The 16,588-nt window shown below is 38.6% G+C and overlaps 1 protein-coding gene across 1 annotated transcript in view; it reads right to left on the reverse strand.

The window, feature by feature from the left end:
* The window catches only part of ASB2 (ankyrin repeat and SOCS box containing 2), a 34,514-nt gene extending 28,077 nt beyond the window's left edge, over positions 1–6,437 (reverse strand). The window contains exon 1 of the mRNA XM_063290268.1: positions 6,126–6,437. The gene's annotated coding sequence lies outside the window, so the exon portion shown is untranslated. The remainder of the gene's footprint in view (positions 1–6,125) is intronic.
* Positions 6,438–16,588: the final 10,151 nt, after the last annotated feature.

Genomic DNA, 16,588 nt, shown 5'->3' on the forward strand with positions numbered 1-16,588 from the left:
TCCTGATTGAGGGCTTTTCCTCATTTGCATTTAACCACAGAACAGATACTGTCCTGGAAACCTCATTTATCTATGTGTTCCCAGGTGGTTGCCTTCATCTTATCCTCAGCCTATATCTGGGTCACTTCTGAATTGTCCTTAACAATTCCAGTGCTAAAGTAACATTTTCTCCCATGATGGTTTTAACATGGGTATAATCTGATATGCATACTGGTTCTACAACACTGTCCTCCAAGACATTTCTGGTTTGGGCAAAGTCATGTGCTTTCAAACCAGGCTCTTCTTAACCGCTACCTCTCTGAACTCATGAATCAGCAGATCCCTGGGATTAAAAGCTGGCTCTCCCCATTTTCTTGCCTTCTCCCCCAACCCAGGCAGCTGATTCGCATGCTGGAAGAGGTAGGAGGTAAGGGAGGAAAGCCAGACCTTTAAAGCTCTCAAGATTCCACAGGACTGGAGCCCTGGCGGTAAGGGGCTGGCTCTCTTTCTTCAGCTGCCTCCTTTCTCAGCCCCGGCAGCTGTTCCCCAGGCAGGGAAAAGTGGCAAGTGAAGGGATGGAATTGCTTCTTTCTAGTCAGGCCAAGCTGACTGGCACAACACCAGTCAGCTGTTAGATGGGTTTCTTTTGAATGTGGATTTAGCTGTCTTGCTTTCACCATTCTGCTTCACTGCACAGCCACTCCAGTTCCAGTCAGCTGATAGCCAGGTTTCTTTTGGACCTATTCATGCAAATTATATAGCCTACCAGAGTCACTTGTTTGTGAGATGGGTGACTATATAAATTTGAAAAATAAATAAATAAATAAATAAAATTGGGAACACATTTTTGCTGGTCTAGCTAACTATCAAAACTTGCCTCCTCACCAGCCCTCCTCCCATTTCACATGAAGGAAGTGGTTGGTGGATGTCTTTCAGCTGGTGCCATTTGCTGGGAGGGAAGTGAAACAAAGTCAGGAGGATCTACCTCAACTTTCTCTGAACAACGTATATGAAGATGCCACCATTGGGTGACAACCCAGAGTAGCAGCTGCAGAAGCCAGATAGAGATTGGCAGTGGACGTAGCAAATCAGCAGGGTTAAAGGAAAAGCCCCGAGTGCCAAATTAGAGGTGACATTATAGCCATGTGTATTTTATGCACTCATTGCCCCAGTCACATATAATGCAGAGACAATTTTCCTATTCAGAGGATGTATGTGTGCATATATAAATATAAATATATACAGTAAATAAACACTGGGAAGGATAATCCCCTGCTCCCTTGCACAGCCCTCTGATGCTCTGCACTGTTTTCTGCATTCCCATCCCTCTCTCAGCATGCAAAAAAATAAATCAGGGAAGGGATGTATCTCACTTTCCTTCACCCTTCACTCCTTTTTAGATAAACAGTAATTCCCCTGCTTTTTATGTGAATGGGACAGGCAGATGGTCAATTTTACCATTATATACATTTTGTTAGGAACTCTGTAAATTAGATGACTGTTTCTCCCAAATGTTGAAAAGCTTCTGGGGACCTGAAAGGAAGCTTCTTGGAGGATGTTATCACACAAGCTTTCTCCCCTAGGCACAACAATAGAGAGAAAAACAGCTGTACCTAGGAAAATATACTACAGGAGTATTAACAGAGTGGTGGAATTTTTAAAAAAAAATGTATGTAAGACTGATTATTCCCATTCATTGATATTAAGTTTCAGAGCATTGTATGCTTTCTACAGAATCAAAAGGAGCCTCTTGTTAGTGCTATCACATACCAACTTTCCTCTTTCCTTCCCACTCACCCTCTCCAGAGTTGTGTCACTTTTAAAAATACTCTGCTTGTGTCAGGTTGCAACTGGTATTTGCCAAGTATTTCATATGACACATAAAGCAAAATAAACAGCTTGCAGCAGGTCACTGTGTGAAAAGCATTGCAAAGCAAAACATTCCTTTTAGTAGGTACAGTGTGACTTGCCATTTTGTAACAGCAGTAGAACAATTGTCTGGATACCCTGGAAAAGTTGCCCAATAAACAGTGTAGTGACCTCTAAATCCAAATCAGTAATGTATTTCAATCCAAACAATATGACTTGGAGACAAAGTTGAGTTTGCCATCAAAACTAGTCTTTGGGGAAGCGGGGAAGGGACACTTAGCCCCTAGATGTCACTGAACTACAATTCCCAGCAACCCCAGCTAATTTTGCTAGTGAAGAAAGATGATGGGAGCTGTAATTGGTGATTGTTCTATCACTGTGTAGGAATTTTGGCCCATCCCTTTGTGGCAAGCTCCATCAACTTAATAACTGCTTGTTTCTGGTCCTGCACAATATGTCTATGGAGTTTAGATCTGAACTTTGACTGGAGCATTCAAAAAATCTGAATTCTTTCTTCTTCCTCTATTCTCTTGGAGACTTGCTTGTATGTTGTCTTGCTGAATGGCCCACTTACACTTACAAAGATGGGCTGATATTGTTCTGTAGAATTCTTTAATAAAAAGCAGAATCCATGCTTTGTTCAATGATGGAAAGTTATCCAACTCTTGAGACAGCAAAACATCACCAACCATGATAATACAACCTCAAAATTTGACAGCTGGTATGAGGTTCTAATTGTGGAATGTGGTATTTAGTTTCCACCACATATAATACCCACATAGCCCCTGAAGTACAACTTTTGACTCATCTGTTCTTAGAACATTTCTCCAGAAATCTGAAGGATCATCCAAGTGCCTTTTGGCAAACCTGAGACAAGCATCAATGGTCTGCTTAGTGAGCAAGGGGATTCCACCTTGCCATTTTCCCATGAACCCCATTTTCACACAGTGCTTTTTTGCTGGTGGAGTCATGAACACTGACTTTAGCTAAGGTGAAGGAGGCTTCCAGATCACCAGATGTTCTTCTGAGATTCCATGTGACTTCCTGGATTATTATAATTGATGGAACTAAGAGGTCAATTGATTTTTTTACACCGGTCCATTGCATGATAGATAATCACCCAGAGTCGCTCTTTGAATGAGATGGGTGGTGACAAAATTTGAAATATAAATAAACTTTGTTATGAAATAAAAGGAGCAAGCACCAAACTCTGGGATTATTTGCTCACTCATACTCAATTTACCTGTTAGTAGGATCCACATGAAGCTCTAATGACATCCAGTGGCAAATATTCTGTAATTCTTAACTCAAAAATTCAGAAAATCTTAGTGGAGACCATTTTTTTTCATGGAACTGTGTAACTGTACAGCCTCCTTGTATGATTAGGATCCTGAACTTTGAGTTGCAAATTTAAAAAACCTCTGGGTTGTGTGTTTTGTGCACATTTCCTAATATACGTTTTTGTGTTGTTCATATACCTTTTTTCTGCTGTTTTTCTTTGTATAATGTAATTCTGCATATATTTTCACCTGTTACATGCATTTCTATGTACCTTTTCTTTAATAAGTATAGTTATCAAATAAATATATTCAGAAACATAGTTCTGAAATGTAGGTAAATGCATTCTGCTCTGCATGTATGTCTATAAATCCAAGATGTTTGCATAACAATGAACTAAATGAATTTCTACATCATATTATTTATGCACTGAGTCTGTTATCAGTTTTTGCCTAAGGAAAGGCTTACAGGCCTATTTGGTTTGCCTTTTAAAATGCATGGTCCTGCTGACCGTATCAAGGCTTGCTAATGTACATTCTGCTGTAGTGATGCCCGCCTTGTGATGCAACATCTATTACAGATTACATTATATCGATTTCAGATCTTACTGTGAAGGGGCTTTGCCAAAAATTGAAAACACACCAAGCCTTTCCTTCATTGTTTCATTTGTCTACACTTGATCTTAGCCAAAAGGCAGAGAAACTAATCGGTATCAATGGGTTTGACTGTTTTCATGCATCTGCCCCACAATACAAGCTTCAAGCAGGAATCACCTGAAGTACGAACAATGCATTAATGGCCACATTTGACTGGTCCCTTTGAAATCTCATTCTCTATAGGAGTTCCTGACCTTGCAGGGAGAAAAAAAAAATCAGTTGTGAAACCTTTCCTTGTTTTGGACTGAGTGCGATTACCCTTTGCAGGACCCAGGCATTCTCCTCACTTCCAAGCTGCTTTCCTAAATTTTTCTAAGACTTCCTGATATCCATAAAAAAATGTTAGTTAGCAATTGTGTGTTTTATTTGATTTGAGGACATAGCTGAAATGTTTTCTCCTGGTTCTTAAAAAGTTTTATTCTGTTAAATTAAGGATTTTGACAAAGCCTGGATTGACTTTAATCTATGAGATGATAGCCCCTGGTACTCTGGATTCAATGGCCTATTCATTGCTATGAATATATACTATAAACCTAGATTATCCATATGTTCAGACTAAGTTATTAATCACATAAAATTAATAGTGATAATAGCTCTGGAATATACAATGAAGAATGTCTTGCAGTCTGTCCAGCCTCTCATACTCTTACATGTCATAGCAATCATAATAAACAAATCTGAATTGAATATGCAATGCAATCCACTTGACAGTGGTGTAATTAGGTAGTTTTAGCCTTTGGATTTAATATAGGAATTTAATTCCTTTCAGGAAGCTCCTTCCTTAGAGAATAAGTAATGGTTAAATTACTTTAAAATGTGGTAAGCCAACCCTCTTGTTCATTTAGCTGGTTAGAGCCTTGAATGTTTGCACAGATGTTTTACCCAGAAGGTATGGCATTACTGGTCTGGGCTCACCTGCTGAAGAGGGGTATTTTTGGGGGGTGGGCGCATCTGGGAGTTGCTAGAGGCCATCATCCCATGCATTTAATATCCTTCCCAACTCTTTCTCTGCAAAAGCTTATCATGGCAATCCTGTTTTCTATGAAATACACGCATCTCTCTTTGACAACAATGGAACTTCTATCTGCTTACCTGAATATAGGATTCCACCTTGATATTTATTCATTCATTCATCAAATTTATATGGCCACCCATCTCACAAAAAAGTGACTCTGAGCAAATTCTTTAGGTTGTGGGAACTGTAATGCACCTGAAGAACTACTACCATTCAAAGAGTTTCTCTGTTTATTTCAGAGAGGGATTCACTGTGCCTGCATGTATATCAGAACGAAAGGCCCTGCTTTTTGACCGCAGATTGACCAAGGGAGGGTTGGAGACCATTCCATAAGCACAAGATTTGTGTGTTTCTATCACACTCATCTCTTTACTTAGATTTAAGTTCTTGTGGTGTTTTAAAATCACCACTGTAAAATTGTCCTTCAATTCTATTTTCTTATCTTTTCTTATATTCTTCCTGGGCCAGCTTGTTGTTGTTGTTGTTGCCGCCTTGCTTTATACATTGCACAAAGCCATGTTTTGCTTAACTCTAGCTGGGTTTTCATAATATATTAAGCCACAGCAGATGTTTGCAAAGTACAATGACTGGGCTTGCATATGCCAAATCAAACCAAATAAAACACAGTTTGATTTAGTGTACTATATGAACCAGGCTACTGTGTAAGAGAAGCTGTTGTTTATTGTCCAAGACTACCCACTGCATGATCCATAAATTTCCAGTCATTTGATTTCCAAACACAGACATTAACTTGCAGATTTCTCAATCTAATATTTTTAGATGAACTGAATAACATGTAGATCAAGAACTGTCAAATATATTTACAAGCTGGTTCAGCACAGAGCAGGAAGGTTCCTGATGATGAAACATTTCTGAGTAAATAAGACCCATCCATCCTCAGCTGTCTAAACAGCTGTTTATGAAATAAGTTTGGCACATCACTTGGTGCAACAGGTCTCTGCTCTATTTTACTGCTTATCACTACATTCATCTACACCATTGCTCTAAACTGTAACTTAAAAATGGATTTTCCTCTTGTCTGAAAGATGGATTTAATGATTGGAAGCCAAAGATGTTCATATTCTCATAATGTATTTCATAAGTAGCTCCTAGAGAAATGCATATACATATGTACCTTGTAGAAAGCAATTTAAATTCAAAATAACATCTATTTTAAAAGCATGATGTTTGTCCTGCTATTACATGTATAAATTCTTTCCCATAGCTAATTCAATACATTTCGGCATTTGGAGAGAAGAATAATTATGCATATTGCAAGCAATGTTAATCTTGGACCAAAACAATACATTTAAACCATGCATGATTACCTTGTAATTTTTGTAGAAAACAGTTTACTCCAGAATTATCTTTTCATGGACTATTAAATCAGAATATTCCCTTTTGGATGCATTGCTCTCCTGTCTCTCTGTGTTGATAAAATGCAGAGCAGCTTTGAACTTTCTCCTGCTTTGAAGTCTGGAGTTTATTTCTGGATCACCCCATGATCAACATTTACAAGCCAAAATGTAAGTTGTTCTGCATATCAAGTTTCCTGTCTGAAGTTTGAAATAAAATGACTTGTTACTTCTCTCTAGACTTCTTTCTATAGCATTATAATGTGTAGAACTTCACTTTGCCCAATTTCCTTTCACTAAACGACACAAAGCCAGCCCTTTTATTATATCATTATTTATTTACTGCCCTAGACAAGTAGGCCATATATGGCCATGTTGCTGATGCTGGAAGGAGGAAAGAGTGCCTATGATTCTCTTTAGCACATCTACTTCATTTATCCTCTGCTTTCTGTAAGGTTGTTTCCCTCCTGGTATTTTTAAGACTCCAAGTTCCATCAATGAGTGCAGAGAGGTCAGAGATAATGGGAGGATTTAAAGATTGGCTGAAAGGTTTTGAAGACTGGAAAAGTGCTGTCTCCGTTTGATGATACACTACAGAAGATGTAGGACAGATGCCTACATCTGAATTAACAAACTCTGAATTCTGTATCAACAAGAGGTATTACTCACCACTTTACATCTTAGGGGTGAGTTGCCTAGGAAATCAGCAATTTCATATTTGAATTCTTCAAATATTTTTTTTCAAATATATAAGTATCTGCTTTTTAAATAAGACTTTAAGTGGTTACCGGCTATGAATTGCAGCTATTCAGAGTAGTACCTCCAAATTCCAGGGGACAAAATTGGGGCTAAGTTCTTACTTAAATGCTGAAACTGAATTTCCCAGGAGCATCTGGTTGGCTGCTATGGAAAGCAAATATTGGATTAAACTAAGGGTTTGTGGGGCGGTGTTGGTCTCCTTACTGTCATATAAATTGACCATTTGTTAATTCGTAATTTATGGTAAAGGAAGCCTGGTTTAGAAGTGGCAGGCTTCTTGAAGGTGTCAAATACAGTCTTCCAATTCAAGGCTGGGCATTTTTTCTACTGGCAACCATATTTTTTTCTTCTTTTCTTCAGCTGCTAAGGGCTGCAGATAGTATTCCAATGATATGGAGATTTCCCCAATTGGGACAAAAATTACCTCTTTTGGAGTTTTTAAAATTTGGAGAGGTTTGAAATTTTAATACTTATTTTCAGTATTATTGATGGGTATGGGGAAAGTGCAAATGATAATAAATAAATCATGCAACCAGAACATTTTTTAAAAAAATTCTGGGTTGTTCCTAAAGACTGTAAAAAATGAGTCTAGTGTTGTGAGTTGCCCACCCATTTCAATTAAAGTCTCCATATTTGATGAACTATGTAATCTAAGCCCAATTTAAAGAAAAATAACAATCTTTAAGAAGGTAGAACAGGATCCTTGTTCTTTGAATTAATCCCTGGAATGCAGACTGGGAAGGCATATAAATTATCTGTTCATAACTGTATCTGCTGTTGAGAGATGTATTGTACTTACCTTTATGCCAAGCATAGGTTCTTGAAATAGGGCACAGGGGTATTCCAAATGTCTATTCAAAAGGTAAACAGCAATGAAGTAGCTTTGATGGCACTATTTGTATGCTTTGGTATTACTACTAGTTTTAAGAAATCTATATGGGTTTCTGATGCTATTTTTTCCTTATGTACCACAGTTGAAAATGATTGGAATGAAATTGTACTTGCTCTCCAAAACCAAATGAAATTATGAATTTTCAGTTTGCTCCAAGAGACACAAAATTTTGAAAGATGTCAATGACCATCCTGTCTTCCTAATTTATTATGGAGAAAGCAAGAGTATAAGGGATGCTTCCTCTACTCTGTCTTTTTTTTCTTCCCAGCCTGCATTGTCATGCTATGAATTTCATTGGAGAGCAGAATGAGGAGGAAGACTTGATTCAGGACTGAATCTTTTTCTTTTCTTTTCTTGAAAAGATGAGTCTTGAAGGAGAATTGTTGCCATTACAGGAAACTAGAAACTAATATTATTTGGAGGGGACTTAAAATAAAAAAGCTGCTAGCTATGTTCTATTGTCTCCTTCTGTCTGATGAAAATGTAAGTCACTCAGCTGAATTTCTGATCTGAATCTCTCCAGCCTACAATTAAATGTGCCGAAGGTGGCTCACTACCTATGGAGCAAGGGAAAGGTCAGGGAGTGCAGAGTGCTACTTTCCAACCAGCCCTATATCCATAACTAGGCAATTCTAGAACTTTTAATCAGGTTGGAGATTTAATAAAGGAAGTGGAAGAAAAGAATGGCTTAGTGTTGAAGATCTGGTTCACATTTTGGGCTAAGCCAAGATTTATTAGTTATCCACAATTAGTTAAAACATTACTAAGCCACAACCATGGCCTACAATTCACAGCTGTACCATGTGCTAAGCCAAAACTAAACAAAGCACTTACAGCTTAGTGCAATGTCTAAACCAACCCATTTTGTGGTCACAGACTTACAATGGAGATAGGAAGAGATTGCAGTCCAAAGCTGTCATCCTGTACCCAGTTCCCTGGGAGCTCAATTGTAACAGTCCTCTAAAGGATTATTTTAATGAAAAAGGGGGGTTATTTTAATAACTAAATAAAAAAAATCTTCAGAGGGATAATCATGTTAATTTGATGCAACAAATTGATAGTACTGTATTCCATCTTAAAATATAATAATTATTATTATATACAGTATGATTATGATAATAATCATACCTTGCCTCCTCATGGTGGTTCCCATGTGTCTGTGGGATACCAAGGTACTTGTAGCTGGTCTGTATGTCTGCTATGTGGTCTGCTGGTAGTTTCACCCCATCAATCTTAACTATCTTCCCTCTCTATACTACGGAATCAGCTGTTTCAACGCAATTACACATGCAGAGCATGCACAGTACCTGTATGATCCCTCGACTGTGCAACACACCTACACACTGCAGCCGACACACTAACGTGTCGTGACACACAGTTTGGAAAGCTCTGGTCTAGACCTTGAGTCTCAGGTGACTGCTCTATCTATGAGTAACTGGTGTTTGGAGCCTCCCAACGCCCTTCTGAGCTGTGCTCATGTATTGGCCCATATGGTCCTGCAGCTTGGTGGCTATGATGCCTGATAGGACTTACCATGTTGTGGGGAGGCAGGTTATTGGCTAGTAGTTGGATGGTGCTGTTCTCTTGTTGGGATCTTTCATGATCAGCACTGTCCTACTTTTTGTTAGTCAGTCTCGGTGGGAGCTGGTTCATCTGTGCTGCTAGGCGTCCATGCACTGCTGTTAGTTTCTTTAGCCAACAGGTGTGGATCATGGCTGGGCCAGGTGCTGTCCAGCTCTTCATGTTCTTGACCCACTGTTGGATGTCTGCTACTGTGATGGTGACAGTTCCTGCTCTGGGAGATTTCTGTGGTTTGCTCTGGGAGATTTCTGTGGTTTTCTGTGGTTTGTTAAGTGTCTTCTCTTTCTCCCATATGTTCTTCCAGTACTGTTCAGTTTCTGCTTTTGGTTGCTCTGCTGTTACTGTGTTGTTGCACTGGAGTTGGGAGTACACCTTGGATGGTTCTTTGGCAAACAGGGCATTTATCTTCTTGGCCTCTGCTTCTCTAGTGTTTCTCCTTAGCCTGGTAGCCAGTGCTGTGAGTCTTTGTTTAGCAGTCTCTAGGGCTTCAGATGGAGTCAGGCCCTTGTATTTTTTCAGTAGCTGAGTCTTATCCTTAATCTCCACACTCTTCTGTAGTTCTACCAGCTGACTAACTTCTCTCCAAGTTGCCTTGATCTTAGCCTCCAACCTCATTTTCCTGGCGGGATATGTACTGCTGTTCTTCTTGATCATGTAGCCAAGCATCTCCAGGATTACAGTGGCTGTAGTTCATTGGTTTGAGCTATGGTGGTAGTAGGGATTGTTGTGAGGGCTCTGTTGGCATCTTCTAGCATACTATCTGATGGTACTTCTCCACTGAGCCTTCCTAATCAGTCTCAAGAGTTGACTGTAGCTAGTTTATCCATGATCTTTTCCCTTATATCAGCTGCTGTGCTCTGTAATGGTGGGGGTGGCAGTGACGTTCCAGCTTCAGGTGTTGGCTGCACCTCCAGTTGTTCTTCTGGGTCTTCTTGAGTCTGGGATATAATGTGTAGTTGGTCTTTCTCAAGTTGTGAGAGCAGCTTCCTCTTCACTAAGTTGAAGTGTTGGGTAACTAGCTGTTTCTCAGTTAGTGTGGATGCAGGTCTTCAGTCGATCCATAGTTCCCTCGTGCGTTTCATATATCCCCTCTCATTAGGTCTGCTGTTGTAGTAGCACTCCATCAGTTCCAGGTTCTCTTGTCTCGTCCATGTATGGTTTGTTCCAGTAGCCCACTTATTGTCCGATTGTCCTGGTTCCCCAACATCTGACATGGACCTTGTTAATCTGGGCGACGTCTGAGCCGGCATGACTCTCTTAGTTTGTGTCACTCTCATATTTGAGGTAGGCAAGTGAAGCGTTAGGGGGTCTTTGCCCAAGGACCCCTACTGGTAAGGTAGGTACAGCTGGGATTTGAGCCCTGGTCTCCTGCTCCAAAGGTGGTGCTCTAACCACTATGCTATCCAGCCACTAATATATAGGTACACACACACACACACACAGTATTACTCTTCATTGGATTTAGTCTTATTTGGTTGGTTCTCTGTCTCCGTAATCTTTATCTATTCCTATTTTGCTTAAAATGCAGCTTAATAAAAAGTTCTACAAAGTTTTTCTATATTGCTAAAAGAATTCAGTAACATTTGGAGTACATTAATGATGGGAAAAGGGAACTTGTTAATATTCTTCTTTCAATTAACATGCCTTCCTGTTTATTTTCTGAAAACCTTGTGCAACACAATGTTTTAGATGTGATTTCATACTATTAGTAGAACAAAATGTGAGCCATCATTTCTGCATTCAAGGCATGCATCTATCAAGGAGAGCATCTGTTTGTGCTATTATTTGAACTCTGCTGGTTGCTCAGGCATCATTGGTTGTATCAAGGAACTCAGAGGCATTATTTTCCATAGATATACCAAATCCAGCTGACCATCAGTGGTGAAACTTCAGACTATGGGAACTATTTGTTTGTGCCAAGACAGGACCTTCCAAAAATGATAAAGGACATTCTTGAGATTGTTCTAGACCATTGAGCATTAGAAAAATCTGGCCTCTGTTCCTGCCTCTCAAGGCTGTATCATAGACAACAGTCTGAGGTGAGACATAAGCAAAGCAGACATTGAAAACAGAAGGCAAAGCAGGAAGTGACATTTAGAAACAAGCCAAAAGTTCAAATGAATGAAGTACTAGGGATGCAGAAACACAAGCCCTCTTATACACTTTCCTGTCCATGAGCAGTCAGTGGCCAGTTTGAATGATCGTTCAGATATTTTACTGAAGAGGTGAGTCCCTTCACTGAATAACACCATGATGGTTATACATGTGTTTGTACCTATACACACACCTACCACCATTAAGATGGCATTCCATTTATTTCTAGACCTACTTCTATGAAGTAGTTTATCATTGTCCATTTCATAACTGCAGAGTGTGGGTGATTTAGGCTTTCTCCCTTGACCTCAAAGACTCCACTCCTTGGTCTCTGCTGCTCAAGTTTACAACTTGACTAGATGCAAGTCAAGAGACTGAGGTAACGAGAAGAAAAATATTAAATATGACTTACTTTTCCAGTGATTGGGTAGCTTTTGTTTTTTAAATAATCAAACAGTTCTTTCACCATTACTGAAAATCATTGAAGCTTTGGCAATACACGAGGTTAAGGGATTAATAAATCAAGTATAAACTTAATTATTAATCAGCTAATATTCATCAGTGAGTTGACAAATCTACTTTTAAAGTAAATGTGCTTAGACATATATTGAAAACCTCACAGTGTTAATCTATGCATATCTATTTAAAGTCAGTCCCATTATGTTTGATGGATTCACTCCCAGGTAAGTGATTATAGGATAGCATGCTTAGTTTTATATTTCAGAGCATAAAGCATTATTTCATACACACACACATGTATACACACACACAGGGACACACACTTATTAAAAATGCCTTTCAAATTTATATTGTGTAGAAATGGCTTTTTAAAAGTTATTTTTATTTAGTTAGTTTATGCATACACAATTAACAAGACAATCTTTAATCTGAAAGTAATTCTTTAAAATCCAAACTAAGAGAGAAAAGAAAGAAGAAAAAGACATCTACTGTATATTTTATACTTAACAATAATGACTGGCTTACTAATGAATTCACCATTATAATACAAACAGTACAAAATATTATTGTAAGATACCACAAAATCTCTGCCATAGTAACACATATTGCTGCATCCTTTCATTAGTAGAAAATACTGCTTTTTCCAAAACAGTAAATCACACATATGCAGCAACCATTCCTTGACATCTGGAATAATATCACATTTCCAATTTCTCCATATAATTACTTTAGCCGCCTCCCATGCTCAATACAACCATAATTCCTGATAAACAGTCAAATTCAAAAGCTTGTATAGAAATAACTTTGCCTTTTCCATGGTGGAATTGAATGGATGCCAGAAAGCAACTCAGAGTTTTAGCTAAACAGATGAAGAATGCCAAATAAAGATAATTAGTCTTTATTAGCACTGTGGAGCCTGCAGGATAAATTCCTCCACTGTGTCCACTTGATGTTCTTAATTTAATATTTAATCTCACAGCATTTGTAAAAGTTCACTGTACATCACCCACAGAACTAAATCCTTAAACTTTTGTCTTTGGACAATTAGGTGCTGTATTTTGTGTCAGCTAGTTGTCTGTCTAAAGAGAAGTGCAGTGTCATCATCAAGCAAAGGAATGCTGCCAGCGGAAAGGAATGGTCAAAGGGAAGACAGGCTTGCAAAAGCAGAAGATCAGAGGGGAACTGAAAGAAGCAGAATTAAATGAGAAGGGCAGGTTCTCAGAAGAGCTTTCTGTTTCTGGCATGGAAAGCCAGGGGTGGTTTCTGAAACCAAAATTAACCTTCATTTCAACTCTGCACTAATATTGAATAAGTTGAGCAATCACATCCATTATGATCTGGCTATTTATACATATCTTAATATGCCATCTCATCCTACAATTCTAGATGGCTTACAATAAACTAAAAATATACACAGAATATCCTGGTAAACACACACACACACACACACACACAAACATATACGGCCTTCAAACTAGATACCGTAATTCTACTGTGGTGTGGTTGCTTCACTTCCTGTATGTTATACCTCTTCCCCAAAGGTCCATTGGAAAAGCAAAGGGGCCATCCTATGCTCAGGCGGGCAAGCTGTTTCAGTAAGGGAGCTACTACCAGGAAGGCCTATTCTAGGACTCCGAGGGTTGTGCTTTGGGTTTTGTGGATGGTTTAGCTCTACGATATTAAAAATACAGGGAGTTAAGGACCTAATGAAGAATTAATGTGCATAATTGGGGTTTATGGAATAAATATTCTCCCATAATTTTATGTGTACATATACTTGCTATTTTGTTATTTATTTATTTTTCAAATTTCTATCACCACCCATCTCTCCAGAAAAGGGGACTCTGGGCAGTTTACAATACAATCACAATTAAAACATATAAATTACAATATAAATAAATCAGTAAAAAGATAAAATAGATAAAAAATATAAAATCCAAGCAGCGCAGATCTTGTTTGTTGGGGAGAGATCTATGATATTAGCCATCCCCATGATGAACTGGTGCCCCTCCCACCCCAAGCGAGGTGGCAGAACCAGGTTTTCAGGTTCTTCCGGAAGGCTGGGGGCGAATGGGCCCATCTCACATCCAGGAGCAGAATATTCCAGAGGGCGGGTGCCACTGCAGAGAAGGCCCGCCTCAGTAGGACTCAGTTAGTTAGTAGGACTCAGGCACAAACTTGTATTATATCAATTCAGTTCTAAGAAAAAGTGTGGCAAGTGGTCTTAGAATCATGCCTAGTCTCTCTTGACCAGACAGCCAGTCACACTACACTCATTTACAAGAGAGCTATCTGAATGATGGCTGCCAAGAAAACGTCACAAAAGCGATGTCCCCCCAAAGGGTCAGACATGACTTGGTGCTTGCACAGGGGACCTTTCATCTTTTTTCTTCTTCTGAATGATATATATACTTTCTCTTAAACTCTCATGGCAGAGACGTACAGATGTTATATTATGTCATGCTCCCAGGTGTGGGGTTTTACTATACTCTGTTTTGGTTACTGTAACTGAAAAAACTCATTTACAGGATGTGAATAAGCCTTCCTCCTCCTCTTCCTCCTCCTCCATCTGTCAGATGTGACAGAGCCTAGTGGGTATTATGTTGCCTAACCCTGTTTGAACATACCTCAAGAGTAGCAGTATGGGAAAGGTGGTATACAAAAGTAGTATAGTTATCTGAGCTTCTCAACACCATTTTAGCTGTCTGATGACTTAGGCTGACAAGTCAAACCTTAGGAGAACTCACTGTTATTACAGTCTTAGATTCAATTTGTGTAAATATCAAGAGAAGGTCATGCACACAACTTCAGAGTCGAGGAAGTTGGAGTGGCGCATAGAGTTATAAATATAACAGGAATTTTAGCTAAAATAAGGGGAATGTATACAAATGCACAGTCCTTTGGTGAATAAACATGGCTGTCTAGCTAGTCTTTGCTTAGCAAATGTCATTTGTTTTGAGATGTGGTTCAGAGGAAATTTTAATTAAAGCTTTATTGTTGAATTTTAAGAAATATGGGGAAAGTTTCTCTAGTCAGCAGTAGTCAGAGCAGAGCAAGAAAAGCAACGAGTGTAATTATATGACAAACACTGTTATTAAAAGTGTATAATTGAAGTTCTACTCATTAAACCAGGATTACACTGCCAAACTGGTTTTAAGAGCTAAGATTCAGTCCTGACGTGACTGACTTGTAAAACCTGCCTGCATCTTGGCACCCTGCGAACTTGGCTGGAGTGAAGAGAAATGTTCAAAGGGTATTTGCTACAGACTGACCATTTTTTATTTGTAAAGTTTAAACAATAGTGCAGGGGAAACAGAGATCCGAAACAACTGTTTCTAAATTGCAGGCATCATCATCATCATCATCCATTTATATCTCACCTTAGTCATTATCATGTTTCAAACGGCAAGGTTTCAAGAGACAGCTTATAATAAAAATAAAAAATAAAACTACTGATTACAATGTCATAATAAAACAATTCCAGATTAAAAAGACATCTTAGTAACAAAAATAAATGTTGATTTGGTAAAATAAAATAAAGTAAGATTTGGGGCCTACTTCTGAGGGCTCAGGAGAAATGGGGAAGAAAAATGTTTAAGAGAAGGAATTCCATGAGTGTGGGGCCTTCAATGAAATGGACCTCCCTAATGCTCACCAACCTGATTGGCCTCATGTAAGTCCTTTGTCATGTTTCTGAAGAGGTAAACCTTTGTGTGAAGAAAGTCTGGCCCAAATCTGGTTTGAAGGAAAATAACTAAGAAAATACATTGGACCCTTGCAGTTGCTTCGAGTACCAGGCATTTAACATACCCAGTCACAGCCTTCTTCACAATGGTGAGATATATTGCATATAGATAAAGATTAATTATCTCCAAATGTACATCTATGATTTGTTTATTTATTTATTAGCAATTACGGCAATCCCACAATCTCAGTCTGATTTGCTCCATACCCACCCTTCTCCCATTGGCTGACTTAAATTCTTTAAAATAACATGGCACCACATAATTGTAAATGTCCCCACATTACTAAATCTGGTCCTTAACCTAGCTAACTGCATACAGAATTTCAGGCCTAGGCCTAAAACCAGCCCAAATATGTGTAAAAACATCCCCAGCAATCTTGTTTCATTATAAAAAAGTGTGGAAAACTTTTAGTGGCCAAAGCCTTAAAAAGAGGTGGTTGGGTATTTATTTTTTGGGTTTTTTAACATATTTTGGTACAGTCTTTCTCAACCTTTTGACCCTGGAGGAACCCTTGAAATATTGTTCAGGCCTTGGGGAACCCCTGCACATTCAGGCTCAAATATAGGCCAGAAGTTACAAAATTATTGTATTTGTTTCATGTATAGGCCTGTATATATGTGTTAACAGTGGTCTTAAACTAAAAATAAAGAATGAAACTTACCTCTTTAATGTGAAGTTTTCTGAATTTGAAATAAGTTTTTAAATAAATTGTGATCTCCCAGGGAACCCCTAGTGACCTCTTACGGAATCCTAGGGTTCCATGGAACCCTGGTTGAGAAATCCTGTTTTGGTATATTAAGACTTAAATGAAAGTGTTATACCTTTTAATTTTTTCCCATGGAAAATCAGAAACAGAATGTACCTCCTTCTTAGTAGCTTTCTCAAGATATTGGATAGTGCAATTT

Source organism: Candoia aspera, chromosome 1 (assembly GCF_035149785.1).
Source record: "Candoia aspera isolate rCanAsp1 chromosome 1, rCanAsp1.hap2, whole genome shotgun sequence".
Lineage (NCBI taxonomy): Eukaryota > Metazoa > Chordata > Lepidosauria > Squamata > Boidae > Candoia > Candoia aspera.